The 6,366-nt window shown below is 38.3% G+C and overlaps 1 long non-coding RNA gene across 1 annotated transcript; it reads left to right on the forward strand.

The window, feature by feature from the left end:
* Window positions 1-894: 894 nt before the first annotated feature.
* On the forward strand, window positions 895-4,832 carry LOC112435874 (uncharacterized). The gene is made up of 3 exons (XR_003024804.2): window positions 895-1,122; window positions 2,247-2,381; window positions 3,665-4,832. It is a non-coding gene; the product is annotated as an uncharacterized LOC112435874 (long non-coding RNA).
* Window positions 4,833-6,366: the final 1,534 nt, after the last annotated feature.

A 6,366-nucleotide genomic window follows, 5' to 3' on the forward strand; every position in this document is an offset into this window, starting at 1 on the left:
TGAGTACCGGCGCGTACCGGCCCACTTAAAGCACTGCCCATACGAGTTAATGTTTGGTTGCCAGCCGAGGCTTCCCGTGGATATTGCATTCTGCCTGCCAGTTAAAGATGGCTCTCCTACATCTCACTCTCAGTATGTGAGAGCTCTGAAGGCTCGCCTTCAAGAGAGCTATCAGATCGCTGCCAAAAACTCTCAGAAGGTTGCTGAACGGAATAAACGCCGTTTTGACAAAACTGTCAGGGAGTCAACTTTGGAAAAAGGTGATCAAGTGCTAGTGCGGAACCTGCGACTTCGGAATAAACACAAACTTGCAGATAAGTGGGAGTCAACCATGTACAGAGTGGTGGAAAAGATGGTAGACCTACCTGTGTATGTTGTACAGCCTATGAATGGAGATGGTCCTATTCGAACTCTTCACAGGGATCTCTTACTCCCTTGTGGTGACTTATCTGAAGCTGAGGAAGTTGACCAGGTCAAGCCAAAGAGTTGCAGGCCAAGAACGAGGCGCAGTCAGCCTCTGTTACTGGAGGAGCAATCAGAATCTGAAGATGACTCACCTGTCTATCCTAGGCAGTCTTCTGTCATTCCTGGAAAGTTGGTTTAGGTGTTTGAAATCCCGAAGAGACGACAGCAAACAGGAAAAACAGTACCGGAGGGTAGTTGTATACCAGCTATGCCAGCAGACTGTGTAAACCCTCAGCCTCAGGATGAGCCTTGCAGAGGCAGCTCCCCTTTGCTGCCTGCAGAGCCTGTAGGGGTACCTCCTGAAGTAGCTGAAGGAGAGAAGCCAGATGTTGTGGCTGAGCAACTCCCTACTGAAGACGATGTAACTTTACCAATTATGACTAATCAAAAATCAGCTGTGGCCGAAGACAGCATTGATGTACACTGTAAAAAAAATCCGTAAAAATACAGTACAATCTACTGTATAAACGTGAAGGAATTTTCCGTATTAGTCATTTACAGGTATTTTTCTGTATTTCTCAACTACTGCAATGCATTGTGGGAAAAAGAACCTGAAAAGGAGGGAAAAGTAAGCGCAAGAGCAGCCATTAGGCTTCTTTCAGGCTTCATCTGGATTTTGGATTCTGAAGTTGGAGAAACTGCCTTCAAATTTCTGTGGTAAGTATTAAAACTCATGTTTCGTTTTATTAAAATAATGTTTTTCAAAAGACTCCGTGTTTTTATTTAGAAAGAATTGTTAATTTATTTGTTAACTGGTTTCGGCTGTCTCCAGACAAGTCAGGAATATTTTGCTGACTCATTTTTTAAAATAATTGTTATTTAGGTTTAACATGACTTAAGCTTTATTTTAATTAATGTTAAAATAATTTTTACTGTGATACCACCAGTTTTGCCCTTCAGTGGCTGAACCAGTTTTCATAAATATTATAGTTAGCTGTCTGTGTCTCTCTGGGTATTACACAGCTGTGACTGCTAACTAGCTAATTAGCGAAAGTCAGCGATGTGGATAACTGGGAAAGTGAGAACTTCATGGTTCTAGAAATTATTCTAGGACTCTAATAAGTACTGTATCAATACCTGTGTTTTACAGTTGGCTCTACTGTACACTTTAAAGGGTTTCAGGCAAAGTTACACTAACCCTAGTTTAAGCCTCAGACCTTACTGGCTGATGCTAGCAAATGCTACTGTTAGCCTCTGATTTGGGCTGCTAAAGTAAAGACTTTTAGCTAGCTGACCAGCATAGATTATTTCGGTGGTTAACAGACTGTAGTGGTAAAATTATTGAAAGTATAGTTTCACCTCAGCACATTTACAATTACAGTATGTCTATTTTGTAGCACATAGAAATGTTTAGTTAATATTTACAGACAGACACATTTTCCCTGTAACTGTGTTTTTACTCCAACATTTGTTGAAAATGTAATTTATGAAATGCTGAGCAGCATTTCTTGTATGTGGAATATTTTTGTCACCCCACTGTGCTAATGTGATTAAATACTAAAAATTATTACTAAAAAAATTCAATAATAAATCAATAATAACTATTTCTTGATTGAACTATAATGTAAGGCAGTGCTGGTGTGCAGGGGCTCTATATGCCTTGTCTATATCAAGCTTTTAGCCAAATATAAGCAGAGATATTTGTATCTTTCTTAAAAATCCAGATCCTTACAGATTATTTGAGAAATGGATCAACAGCTATCACTACTTGAAGCACTTTAAGTCCTGCAGTGGAAAAATATCCCTTATTTCACCTTTGATCACACACTTTGGTTTTCCAGTGCAGAGCAATGGCCAAGAAAAGGAAAGACTTCCCCGAGTGAAAAAAAAGATGAAGATACAAGCTGGTGATGATCCAGAGCAGCTGGTCTCAGGAAATGAAGAAAAACCCTGATCACCTTCTCTACAAACACAAGGTGAGTTTAATGTTGTGGTTGATTTAGTTTTTCAAGGTATGTATGTTACTTTAATTATAAACTGCTTTTGTTGCAACAGAATGGTGTTATGTGTATGCAACTCTACGTGAATTATAATCCTTTGTAGGGCTGCGTGATATGACCAAAGTCTCATATCCCAATATAAGACGTATCTCTCCTGATAACGATATATATCACAAAATAGTGCATTTTCTGTAAATTCTGTGATTCTCGGGCAACTCGACTTATGTGAAATGTTTTCAGTTGGGCGTCGTGTACCTGGAGTCGAGTGTTTTGACCGATGCATGAAACTATACATTTTTAGACATGAGTTTAAATGGCCGCCATTTTCTTTCTGAGTATTTATTAGACGGCGTGCTGCAAGGAAAAGCCTATTCTAACGTTTGAGTCTAAGGATTATTTTGAGCACCTGACGACTCTTTTTTGCTTTTCATTCGTAAACTCTCTCGAAACTCTTTCATGTGATTCTTGTGTAGGTGGTTAAAGAGGTTTGTCGTGTTCGAGTGGTGGTGGGGACCAGTTTGTGGCATAATTTGCATAGTACAGTTTTCTGGGGCGTGTCAGACTTTTCATAACCAAACCATGTCCATGCTACAGAGGTAGCCCCTCATTTAACAATAAGGTCCTCGATTTCTTTTGACTGGTCCTTCTGGTTCTGCCTCATCCTTGCTGGCCATGCTGGTATTCTCTGTGCCTTCATCTGCGTGGTGACTGTAAGCGCCATTTATAGTTACTTGATGTTTTTATTTGAGGTCATTTGTTTGATGCATATTCTGAAATTTTATGTTTGAGAATAATGTATATCATTTCAGTTTAGTTTGAAAAGTCTCAACAGAAACTTGAGCTTTATTGTGAAAGGTTTATGTGGAAAATAAACAAGCGGACGGCGGAGCCACACGATGGTTTTATCCTCATTGTTGGTAACGAAAGTACGCGTAAAAACAGTCACTTGTCCGTCCATACTGTGGTTATTTTAAGTATAAGAGAAGGAGAGAACTTTAAGAAATAATATAGCAACTACAGTGACCATCAAAACCATGAAAAAAATATTGCCGTAAACAGTTTATTTTGCAACACCACAAAACAAAGAATAGTGTATAATATGAAACGATAGACATTTTTATATCGTAATCTGATATATATCGTCATATCGCACAGCCCTAATCCTTTTTTTGTTTATGTTGTTTATGCTCTAGGTAAAAAAAAATTATAAAAATACAAACTTTTTAAAAATGTCTTGTTGTTTCTCTTTTTTTCCTCAGAATAAATTGCGACTAGTCTCAATGGCTGACACGGAGGAGCAACACAGCGACACGTTAACTCCGACTGCTGCAGTTCCTGTATGAACTGAGCAACTCTTAAAATCCAAGGAAAAGCTGAGTGTATTTTACTTAAAGCTCAGATGGACCTTGATGTACTAACATGCAGGCTGCATTCAGGACTTTGTCACACTGTTATATGAAGAGCGGTAACAAGACTTTGTAGTAATTTGTCTTACTATTGTCTTATTTGTTGTGATTTAGGGTCTGTGCGCACAAGCAGAGGTTTTTGTTTGTAACTGTAACCTCGTTTTCAGAGCCTTGTCTAACATTTAATGGTCATGAAATATGTCAGACTTTTTCCTCTACTTAACCAGCTTAGAGAATTTGAACACCGTGGAGAAAAAGGTGTGCATTAAGGATTTTGAACTATGATGTTTAAGTGTTGTCACTGCTGAGGATTCGTGGACACAGATCCTTATTCACTATGCTGCTGTTTACAGTTTAACTTTTCATCAGAACAAGCACTTCTAATTATACTTTGCTCCTCACTGACAAAACAAGTCCCGTAAATACACTTTTATCTTTAAGTTTGGGACAGTAATCTGTCTTAATTTATTATGTGTTGTAGTTATCATATGGGGAAAAGTCCTGTGGTTATCCATCAGTCCTGTTCGAATAAACCCAAAGTTCAGGAACATCTTCTTTAGATCTGTTCAGTTGTATTCATGTGGCACCACTTAAACAGTCAACAAATTTTGACTCAAGTATGTTATATTGTAAGGTAAAGAGCCCAAAGAGTTAATCTCAGACAAATGTTCACACAAATGTGAATTACATTCACTTCATTAATGAAGTGAATGCAATTCAGTAATCAAAGGTGTTTGGCTATAACTGACTACATGTGTATACTGTATCATAAGTGGACAGAGATGGATGTAAACCACACCTTAACCATTTGGCTGAGGCAAAACTACCACAAGGCAGTGATTCTAACTAAAAGGTACTCTGGATATTATTAAATGTGAACATGTCGTTAAATATGACATTTTTTGTTTGTCAGGTGTCCTGTTTGAAGAAAACACTTGGTAGCCACTTGAATGAATGTAAATAAACACATTTACATGAGGGCAACCTGATTTCAAGGAAATAAAAATGCTCAAATTTGAAAGCTTGTGAGTTATTTTGTTCATGTATCAGCTGTTTAGTAGTTTTATGACAAGATGGATGCTGTCATTATATTTAAGTATAGTGTTTGAGTTAAGGAGAATAAAAGAATATTTAACATTAATTGTACCAATGTTGTTGTGTACGAAGCACAAATTAATTTAAGTTTTAATTTATGAATTTTTGAGTACATGGTGTACTAGGTTGTAATTGCATAGAAATGTACGTTTAAGGATATAAAGAACTATATTTAATGAGTTACAGTGAAAAGAAGTGCTTGGAAATAGTAATATAAACAGAAATTTCAATTTTTCTATTAACGGAAAATATCAGTTAATGATACAGAAAATATACTGTGAATAAACGGAATTTTCTGTTTTATAGCTGAAGGAAATGTCCGTAAATAGTACAGAGAGTATACTGTAAATCTACAGAATTTTCCGTTTTATCATTTACAGAAAGGTCCGTCAAACCTCCGTAAAAAAACAGAAAATGTACTGGCAGAAAATTACCAGGACATTTTCTGTTTTTCTACGGAATATTTTTTTACAGTGTACCGTCCTTTGATGTAGAGGCTCCTATAGCTATGGAAACCATTGATCTGAACCCACAAACCCCCGAGGTAGCTCTGGAGAATAAGGAAACTGTTGAAAGTGCAGAAAAAAATGACCATGTTCGTAAGTCGGAAAGGACACGTCGACCACCAGGGCGCTTCCATTATCCTGAGTTGGGAAATCCCTTAATTTCCTTTGCGCAGAGCCTCATAGAGAGCTTTAACCAAGCACTTTATACAATAGGTGACTATGAGAGTTCATCTGTAGACCACAGCGTGACGCATGAAGGGGCTCATGCTGGGTCAAAGGGGGAGGGTGTAACCCATGTGAAATACAGGGCTGCAAAATCACTTTTTGTTATCTAAGGCTATAGCCTGTTATTGTCACAAGGGGGTGCTGTGATGCAATCTTGTGTTCGGACGACCTTGCGTCTAGTGCGCAGGAAGTATTACCTGTTTCTTCCTGTGAGATCTTCCCTCTGATGGCGGTCAAGTATGTGTCGGAGCGCATGGAAAAAGTATCTTGGCCCCGAACTCTGACCACATAGGGAATAACGTCTGTCAAGTTATTTGTGTCTGGAAATCGCGATTGGTTTTTTTTTGAACTACTAGAAGGATTCTGGAGAACCACTGACAGCGAGAACAGCCCAAATGAGATCCTGGATGATCGTGAAATGGTGTGGCCAGCCATGCGATCGGATTGTGGGATTTGCCTGAGAAACTGATTCAAGCAACCCTGGATTTCAGATAAGCCCTATGCACTACTTTTCCTACCCGGATAATAGGGGTTGCACATTGACAATTCCCCTACAGTACACCTGTTTGGGTTTTCAACGACTTTAAAGGACAATTCAAACTTCACAACGGGAACACTTTAATCTGTTTCATTCATTCCAAAGAGCTCTGACACGGTTCAGTATAAATCTTCCATTTAAATGTCTTTATTTTGTTTTGTTTTACATGTATTCACCTTTAAAATGCACTA

This window comes from Maylandia zebra, linkage group LG14 (genome assembly GCF_041146795.1).
Source record: "Maylandia zebra isolate NMK-2024a linkage group LG14, Mzebra_GT3a, whole genome shotgun sequence".
NCBI classification, from domain to species: domain Eukaryota; kingdom Metazoa; phylum Chordata; class Actinopteri; order Cichliformes; family Cichlidae; genus Maylandia; species Maylandia zebra.